This window comes from Raphanus sativus, unplaced genomic scaffold, assembly GCF_000801105.2.
Source record: "Raphanus sativus cultivar WK10039 unplaced genomic scaffold, ASM80110v3 Scaffold0874, whole genome shotgun sequence".
NCBI lineage: Eukaryota > Viridiplantae > Streptophyta > Magnoliopsida > Brassicales > Brassicaceae > Raphanus > Raphanus sativus.
In genome coordinates this window covers 719-10,658 of record NW_026616188.1, presented here as the reverse complement: position 1 = coordinate 10,658, position 9,940 = coordinate 719, and the positions used below count along the sequence as shown (strand labels likewise).

At 42.2% G+C, this 9,940-nt stretch overlaps 1 non-coding gene across 1 annotated transcript; it reads left to right on the top strand.

Moving 5' to 3' along the window:
- Positions 1–8,996: 8,996 nt before the first annotated feature.
- On the top strand, positions 8,997–9,103 carry LOC130503233 (small nucleolar RNA R71). The gene has a single exon (XR_008940702.1). It is a non-coding gene; the product is annotated as a small nucleolar RNA R71 (small nucleolar RNA).
- The last annotated feature ends 837 nt before the right edge of the window (positions 9,104–9,940 follow it).

The following is a 9,940-nucleotide window of genomic DNA, read 5'->3' as shown; positions in this document are numbered from 1 at the left end:
AATGGAAGTGACTTGCCTAGGACTCATCTTGCTAAAAACATGTTTAAACCTTTGATCATTGATTCTGGTGCATCTCATCACATGATTAGTGACAATCATCTCATTAAGGATATAGACCCTGCTCATGGTCATGTGTTGATTGCAAATGGTGATAAAGTTCCCATTAGAGGTGTTGGCAAGTTGAGATTGTTTGATAGGGATTCTAAGGCATTTTATATGCCCGAATTCACTTCAAACCTTCTCTCTGTCAAGAAATGCACCACTGATCTTCATTGCAATGTCATCTTTAGTCCTAATGATGTGAAGTTTCAGGATATTGAAAGCAATAAGTTGATTGGACAAGGAGCAACCAAGGGAGAGCTCTATTTGCTGGAAGATTTAAGTCCAATCTCGAGTTCTTGTTTTTCTTTTAATTCTGTTTCTTCTTTGAGTAAGGATGCATTGTGGCATGCTAGGCTAGGCCATCCCCATTCTAGAGCTTTAAGCTTAATGTTACCAGGTGGCATGTTTAATAAAGATTGTGAAGCTTGTATCTTGGGTAAACATTGTAAGACTGTCTTTCAAAGATCATCTACTCTTTATGAGAATTGTTTTGATCTTATTCATTCTGATGTGTGGACAGCTCCTTGTTTATCTAGGGATAGTTACAAGTATTTTGTCACCTTCATTGATGAAAAATCCAAATACACCTGGTTAACAATGATTAAAACAAAAGATAGGGTGTTAGATGCTTTTAAAAATTTCCAAGCATATGTTTCTAACCATTATAATGCCAAGATAAAGATTTTCAGGTCAGATAATGGTGGAGAGTATACTGGAAATGCTTTCAAAGATCACCTAGCCAAGCATGGGATTCTACATCAAACTAGTTGCCCCTACACTCCTCAACAGAATGGAGTTGCTGAGAGAAAGAATAAACATCTTATGGAAGTGGCAAGATCCATGATGTTTCACACCAGTGTACCTAAAAGGTATTGGAGTGATGCTGTAATTTTGTTGCTTGTTATCTGATCAACAGGATACCAACCAAGATACTAGGAGATCAATCCCCATTTGAACTGTTAAACAAGAGTCGGCCAGTGTTGGAACACTTGAGAATCTTTGGCTGTGTGTGCTATGTGCTAGTTCCTAGTGAGACCAGAAACAAGCTTGAAGCCAAGAGCACCAAGGCTATGTTCATTGGGTACTCTACAAGTCAAAAGGGCTACAAGTGTTTTGATACTAAGGTAAGAAGGATGTTGATCTCCCGGGATGTGAAGTTCATGGAGGATAAGGGCTACTATGAGGGTGAGAACTGGAAGGATCTTGAAGATTTAACTCAGCAATCTGATAGAGCCAGGAGCTTGAGGATTATTATGGAGGGGCTGGGCATTGGAGTGTCCCAGGATCAGAGTAGCCAAGAACACACTACTCGGGAAGACAATCAAGATATCTCCCACCTTGAGCATGAGGGGGGAGATGAGCATGAGTCTGAAGCTGGAGGTCATGGAGATCAAGGCTTGGATCCTGCTCAAAGTGGAAGATCAGATGATGAGCCGGTTCAGCAAAGGGCAGCTAGTGATAGTGAGAGAGGTCAAGTGGTTGCTGAAACTGAACAAGAAGAGACTAATGGAGGACAAGGAGAAGCTGGCAGTGAACAAGAAGTGACTGAACAGCAAGTGGAACAGCAAGTGGAACAGCAAGTGGAAGTTCCTTTGAGAAGGAGCACTAGAGTAAGGAAGGATCCTTCCTCTTGGGTAAACACAAGAGTGTACTACAATGCCCAAGCAGTGGAGCACCCTTCTCAAGCTGTGTGCTCCTTTGCCGAGTACCCTGAAGAACATTGTGCCTTCATGGTGAGCTTAGATGAGAGCTATGTTCCAAGAAGCTATGAAGAAGCTATGTTAATTCAGGAGTGGAGAGATTCAGTCAATGCAGAGGCTGATGCAATGATAAGAAATGACACTTGGTATGAAAGCAAGTTACCTAAAGGGAAGAGAGCAGTGTCATGCAAGTGGATCTTTACCATAAAGTATCTACCTAATGGTAAGATAGATAGGAGGAAGACTAGACTGGTAGCAAGAGGCTTTACACAAACTTATGGAGAAGATTACATAGATACATTTGCTCCAGTTGCCAAGCTTCATACTATCAGAGTAGTGCTATCTCTTGCAGTCAACCTTGAGTGGGATCTATGGCAAATGGATGTGAAGAATGCCTTTCTTCAGGGGCAGCTAGAATATGAAGTCTACATGCTACCACCACCAGGAATGGAAGGGATGGTAAAACCAGGAAATGTATTAAGACTGAAGAAAGCTATCTATGGGTTGAAGCAATCACCAAGGGCTTGGTATCACAAGCTCAGCACCACTCTGAATGGTAAAGGATTCAGAAAGTGTGAGTTGGATCACACACTTTTCACTTTGGTTACACCAGGAGGTATCATTGTTATTCTTGTATATGTTGATGATATTATCATCACTGGTTCTGATAAAACAGGTATACAAGAGACCAAGACTATCTCAAGTCTGTCTTTGACATAAAAGACTTGGGAGAGATGAAATATTTTCTTGGGATTGAGTTGTGCAGGTCCAAGGAAGGCTTATTTATATCTCAAAGAAAATATGCACTTGATCTTTTGAAAGATGCAGGTGCTTATGGAGGAAAGACTGCCAAGATGCCCATGGAGGATGGGTACAAGATTCCAAGAGAGGGGGAGATAGAAGATAGCAAGCCATTTCATGATCACAAGTTGTATAGGAAGCTGGTGGGGAAGCTGATTTATCTTACTATCACTCGGCCAGACATATGTTTTGCAGTGAATCAAGTTAGTCAACATATGCAACAACCCAAGGAGCATCATTGGAGAATGGTGGAGAGAGTGCTTATGTATATCAATGGAACTCAAGGGTTAGGTGTATGGATGGGGTGCAACAAGAGCACTGAAGTGGTTGGCTACTGTGATGCTGATTGGGCTGGTGATAGGAATGATAGGAAGTCTACAACCGGGTACTGCACCTTCATTGGAGGAAACATGGTTACTTGGAAGAGCAAGAAGCAAAAGGTGGTATCCTGTTCAAGTGCTGAGGCTGAGTATAGAGCTATGCTGAAGCTTACTAATGAGCTAGTGTGGATCAAGGGGATTTTGAAGCACTTGGAGATCGAGCAAGCTACACCAATGACCATGCATTGTGACAATCAAGCTGCCATTCACATTGCTACAAACTCTGTGTTTCATGAGAGGACAAAACACATCGAGGTTGATTGACACAAGGTGAGACAGATGATAGTTTTGGGAGTAATCTTACCATGTTACACTAGAAGTGAAGATCAGTTGGCAGATGTATTCACCAAAGCAGCAAGGCAAAAGACAATGGAGTCCATACACATCAGGTTAGGACTCATTGATCTTACACCCATTCGATAGTCCCCTGATCATGAGGTCTTTACTCTTTTTCCCTCATCAAAGTTTTGTCGCAATGGGTTTTCTTTGATGAGGTTTTTAATGAGGAAGATCTCATGGTCCTTCCAAGCTCGACTTGTTCCACATGGTCAAGCTTGAGGGGGAGTGTTGAAATGTGGTGAGAAGAGATGAGGAGAGTGATGAGAATAAAGAGGAGATGAGAAGAAATGGTACTTGGAAAAGTTACCATGGTAAAAATAAAGTTACTGTGCATGAACTTGGAGTGAGGTAACTTAGCATCTGAATAGTGAAGCAATGAGGATGGCTAAGACACCAAAGGAAGAAGAGGGATAGCACAGTATATGGGAAGAGAGTGGCGACCGTTTATGGATAAGTTTGCAACCAGCCAGGCTGTAAAGGTGGTTAAAAGATGCTGAAAGCATGTGAGCTCTCCTAGCCATGTGATGTTAGGAGTTTTGAGGCTCCTAAGTCAAATGATAGTATAGTGGTAGTAAGTTGTCGAACCAGTTCTGAGGGACTCAAAGCAACTAGAATGCAAGTATTTGCCTAATCTAAGTGCAGCCAGTGATTTGATGATTTCTAAACTAATGATTAAAGCTAATGCAAAGCAATAAAAATGATACTTTTAAGCTATTGGAAAGGAGAACTCATGGGTATAGGGATTTAGACCTTGGGTGATCAGGTTTCGAACTAAGGAATGTAAATGATAAATCAAACTATCAACCTTAAGCCTAGACACAATTCTAAGCAAGCTCTATGTCTAGATGAATGCTCATTTGCTAACATGTCTCAAACATCAAATGTCTTTGGTTGAATAACATGCAAGCAATCATTACTAACAAGTCTATTAGCTATCTTAGCATCTTTAACAACAAATCTCTTTGGCAAAGTACACTAAAAGCCTAGGAGAGTTGACTCAGGCATTTCATCAAACACCTGTCGGGTGAGAAATGCCTAGAGATCACCCTTTGAGTGGCCTACTCAAATGATGCATTAAGATCACTCTACTATGCAAGGAACAAGTATGATTTATACCTAAACATCCTAGAACTAGCCTAATCACCCCTAATCACCCTAACCCATGAATCCAAAAGGTGATTACTCACTAATCTCCATGATTTCTCTTAAACCCATGGTGGATTTCAGATGAATCATATAGAGAACTAGAAAAGAAAATCACAAGAACACAAGAACAATCAAATCAAAAGAGAACTTTTCTTGAGAGAGTTTTGTGTATTCAATAGATAAAAGATAGATTGCCAAATGGTGGCTACATAGTACTTAAACATTAGGTTTTCAAGTGCAAAAACGTGCACAACAATTGCAAAAAGGTCCTTGAAAATAATAAAATCGTGCAGCAGATAACGCGGAGCGACCTCAGAGGGTCACTCCAGGAGGTCGCTCTGGGTTTGGGAGCGACCTTGGGGGGTCGCTCTGAGAGGTCGCTCCAGCCTCCATTTTTGTGTCTCCGGCGATGAAAACGCGAGCGACTTAGGTGGGTCGCTCTGGTTGGTCGCTCTGGTTGGGCTACCTTAGGGTCGCTCCGGAAGGTCACTCTGCGGTTCTCGACCAGGATGGATATGCTCTAGTAAATTGATCGTAACTTCTCCATTACATCTCCAAATGACTTGAAACCACTTCCATTGGAAAGCTAACTCAATTTCCTGTGTCTCCACAAAATATTAGCAACAGAAGATTTCTCTAAGGCCTCCATCCATGCTCATCTTTCACCCCCTTTTTGATCACATTGCTTCCAAATGTCTCCAAGAACTCCATGTGGTGTTCCAATACCTGATAGAGACATATGTATGCCAAATGCAACCTAAACATGTCTAAATCCTAATCTATATGATGCAAAAGCTTATGAATGAATGGTTAAAACAATGCAAATATGCAAGATATCAACTCCCCCACACTAGTCCTTTACTTGTCCACAAGTAAACTTTCAAGAACCAAGGAGAAAAAAGTTTGAAAATGGGGACTCACAACCAAAAGAAACTCTTCTTAGTTCTCAACCTAACAACCTTGCATAATCATACCAAATAGCAAGAGCAAAGATTTTATCCATCTCTAACTTCTCTAAGCCTATCTCAGCTCCTTTGATCTCTACACTCATTAACCATGCATCTACAAACCACAAATCCACATCTCTCTAACATTTATGAAGCAAACTCAATAGACATCTCACAAATGGTCAACTGGTCCAAGTCATTTGGTTTGGTAAGACAAAGGCTTTAATGCAAGTGAAATCAGAGGTTCAAAATGATCTTTTATGGTGGTTTACTCTCAAAACACAAGTAGCTTTGACATTACACATAATATATCTAAGAAAGGGATCAACTCATGCATACAATGCTCAATCTCCATTGTTCTACCCTTTCCAAACACACAAGATATTCAATTATTCCTCAATGTCAAACCCAACTCACATCTCTCACCAAAAGATCCCAAGAACATTTTTCACATCAGACTCTTTCTTTTGAAATCAATAAGGGATTTTCACAATTTTAAAACAAATCTGAGCTCTTAACAACTTTGCTAGCCCCCTTTTTATTCTCTTTTTTTCTCTTTTTTTTTTTACTTTCTTTTTTTTTTTTTTATTTGGGGGCCAAGACTTTTCACAATTACTCCACTTATCCCAGAAAGACTAATCACTTAAGCACAAAGAGTCAAACCTTTCATATTCCCAAATCACAATCACAACACTCACCCCTTCCTATAGCTAGATAATAGAGTGACTAATCTAGCAAGAATGGAGACTAAGCATTGTCGTTCCCAATACTCTCAACATTATGCACATGTAAAGCTTTCCAAAGAGGCCTCACTCAACAAATAATGATGGTTTAAAAATGAGGTATGGGTTTGGGAGTGGAGTACCACTTGAGTTTGTCAAAAGATTGGTAAAACAGATGGGACAACTCAAGTGTGTATATCCATGACTTAGTACACAAGGGACCATATGCAAGAGACATTAAAACAGGAGCTTGCTTCAAAGAGAGAGTATCAACAGTCAAATGAGTTTCAAGAGGAGCATTCAAGGCGCGAAGTTTACAAGCTTTCTAAAGGGTGCTCAAGCTACTTGTCATGATTACAAAGGTCAACAAATTCAGTACTTAGCATGAGCTCTTTACAAGGTTGAAATCCCCCTAATGCATGAATGCAACCTATATGCTTCTAGACTCAATCCTAAAAATGCAAATGATGCAACTAAATGATTCTTTTTGTGTTTTTTTCAAAATTTTTTTTTTAATGCAAATAAGAATGTAATATGCAATGCATGAGACTCAAAATCATGGAAACAAACATGATCAAATACTTGGTACCTCCCCCACACTTAAATCACACAGTCTCTGTGTGAGTGAGGTACCCAATGGAAATGTGAAATACAAAGAAAAGTGGGATTGTGTGTTACCTTCCGTGAGCGAGGTGTGGAACGTCGCTGCGACAGGTCGCTCCCAGCTGGAGCGACTCGGTATGTCGCTGTGAGAAGATCGCTCTGAGGTCGGTTTCTGTGTTCCACTCGCGTGTGACGCGAGCGACCTCAGCATCTCGCTCTGGACATGTCGCTCCCAGGTGGAGCGACCTAGAGGTGTCGCTGCGATGAGATCGCTCTGGTGTCCGACTTTATGCTCAATACCTGCACACAACTTCACTTTCCCATTGTTTTATGCAATAGAATGATAATGCAAATACTAATGCAATATATACAAGGATACTCATGGGACTTCCTCCCAAGTGAGCTTGTTTTAAGTCTCTAGCTTGACTTTGCCTCCTTTGGATCAGGCTGGACTAGGTGCAGAGAGTGGAGTTGACACCCCATCTTCCTCAGGTGGTAGCTCATCAAAGTGATCATCAGCAGGAGGAGGATTCATCTCTTCAATGGTGAAGGCTTGTCCAAATACAGTGGGGTTCCTCATCTTCTCCTTGATGTCAAAGTGGAGGATGTTCTCCTTGCCCAAATGGAGGTCAATCTTCCCTTCCTTCACATTCACAATAGCTCCTGCTGTAGCTAAGAATGGCCTTCCAAGAATCAATGGGTCTTGAGCCTCCTCACCCATTTCAAGCACCACAAAATCTGTAGGTATCTCATACCTTCCAATCTTCACAGGGAGGTTCTCTAGGATGCCCACAGGGTACTTCACTGATCGATCAGCCAACACCAGAGAGAGTCTACACTTCTTGTATTGAGTGAAGCCAAGCTTCTTTGCCACAGACAAAGGCATCAAGCTGACACTAGCTCCCAAATCGCAGAGACATTTCTCAAATACCATAGGTCCAAGAGCACAAGGGAGTGTGAAAGCATCCTGGATCCTCTAGCTTCTCTGGAGCATCTAGCCTCTGAATGATGGCATTGCACTCATGACTCAGAACCATCATGCCCTCCATCTCCTTCTTCTTAGCAGCTACAACATCTTTCAGGAGTTTGCTGTATTGAGGAATCAGCATGAAAGCATCAATGATGGGCATTGTAACCTGAGCTTCACTCATCTGCTTCTCAAACAAAGCCTTGTACTTCTGTAGCAGCTGCTTCTTGAATCTACCAGGGAATGGAAGCTTTGGTTCATAGGGAGGGGGGACAGGAGAGCTCTCACTTGCTGGAGCAGCAGATTCACCATCTTTTGTTGTTTTCTTCTCTTCTCCAACCTTTCCTTTACCCTTGGCTTTCACAATCTTCTCCAAGATCTCAGCATCTGTCTTCTCATCAACAATGACCACTTCATCATCTAGGTTGATGGCCACCTCCTCACCTTGTTTCTCAGCATCCTTGGTGAGGGTTTACAGGAGTCAACTGCTTACCACTCCTAAGTGTGACAGCTTTGCTTCCTTGGGGTTTTGATCTGACTTTCCAGGTAGAGATCCTTGCTGGCGGTTCTGGTGGGAGCTCATGGAAGCAAACTGATTCTCCAAATTCTTGACAGAAGAAGCAAGGTGGGAGAATTTGTTGTTGAGCTCATTGTAGCTCCCATCAATCTTGGAGTGAAGGTTCTTCAGCTCATAGCCCACATGCTTCTCACTTCTAGTCTGAGACTCCAGATCTCGTGTTTCAGTAAAGGCATCAGTGCTGCTCTGTTGAGGGGCAGAGGAGCTAGGAGAGGAGTTTTGCTGAGGCTGATAGTTGCTCTGCTGGTTGTTTCGAGGCTGATAACCACTCTGCTGGTTGTTTGAATAGGGCTTCTGTTGGTAGTTGTTGTACTGAAAGTTGGGTTCCTTCTTGTACCAGCTACCATTACTGTTGATGAAACACAATTCTTCTTGCCCTTCCAAACCATCAACCTCATTGACAGTAGGAGGTATCTCCTGGCTTGGGTTGCCAACAAAGTTCACCTGAGCTTGTGTGGCCTTATCAGCAATGAGTTTGTCAATCTTCTCCTGAAGAGCCTTTATCTCATTCCTTGTTTGATTGTCATCACCTCTGCTGCTTCTGTCATGGTCTCCACTGTAGACTGCATCACTCTTAACCATGTTGTCAACCAGAGCCTCTGCCTCTTCCTCAGTTCTCCCCAAAAAGAACCCATTGCTAGCTGTATCCAGTCTGGCTCTGTACTTAGGAAGAGCACCTCTGTAGAATGTGCTCAGCAAGCTCTCCTTAGAGAATCCATGGTGTGGGCACTGAGCTTGGTAACCATTGAATCTCTCCCAAGCTTCACTGAATCCTTCCAAGTTCTTCTGTTGGAAGCTGGAGATCTCATTCCTCAACTTAGCAGTTCTTGAGGTAGAGAAGAACTTCTCCAAGAATGCCCTTTTGCAGTCTTCCCAAGTGGTGATGGAGTCACTTGGTAGAGACTTCTCCCATTGACGTGCCTTATCCCCCAAAGAGAAAGGGAATAGCTTGAGCTTTAAGACATCCTCGGACACACCATTAGTCTTTGACATACCACAGTAGCTGTCAAACTTATCCAAGTGATCAAATGGGTCCTCCACAGCCAGACCATGATACTTGTTGTTCTCTATGCAGTTTAGCAGTCCTGACTTGATCTCAAAGTTGTTAGCAGCCACAGCTGGTGCTCGGATTCCAAGTCTAGGACCATGGGTGTTGGGGCAGTCATAAGTGCCAATGGGGCGAGCTGGTCGCTGTTGGGGCCCTTGTGGAGCATTGTTTACTCCATTGGGGTTCAGAGGATTTTGTGGATCAGCCATCTCAGCTTCCTGTGTCTGCAGTAAAGCTTGTTGCTCTTCTTCTCTTCTTTTTCTAGCACACTCTCTCTCTAAAGCTCTGATGTCTGCGGCTCTTGGAACAAGGTTTGATGTACCCTTGCTCCTCAAGTTCATACACCTGAAAATCACAAAGAGTGAAGAAGAGAATCAGTAACTTACAAAAATAAAAATGACTTAGTCTCAAGCAAATGACTAAATCTCAATGTTCAAATCAAACTCAGAATTTGGCAACGGCGCCAATTTGATGTTAGGAGTTTTGAGGCTCCTAAGTCAAATGATAGTATAGTGGTAGTAAGTTGTCGAACCAGTTCTGAGGGACTCAAAGCAGTGAGAATGCAAGTATTTGCCTAATCTAAGTGCAGCCAGTGATTTGATGATTTC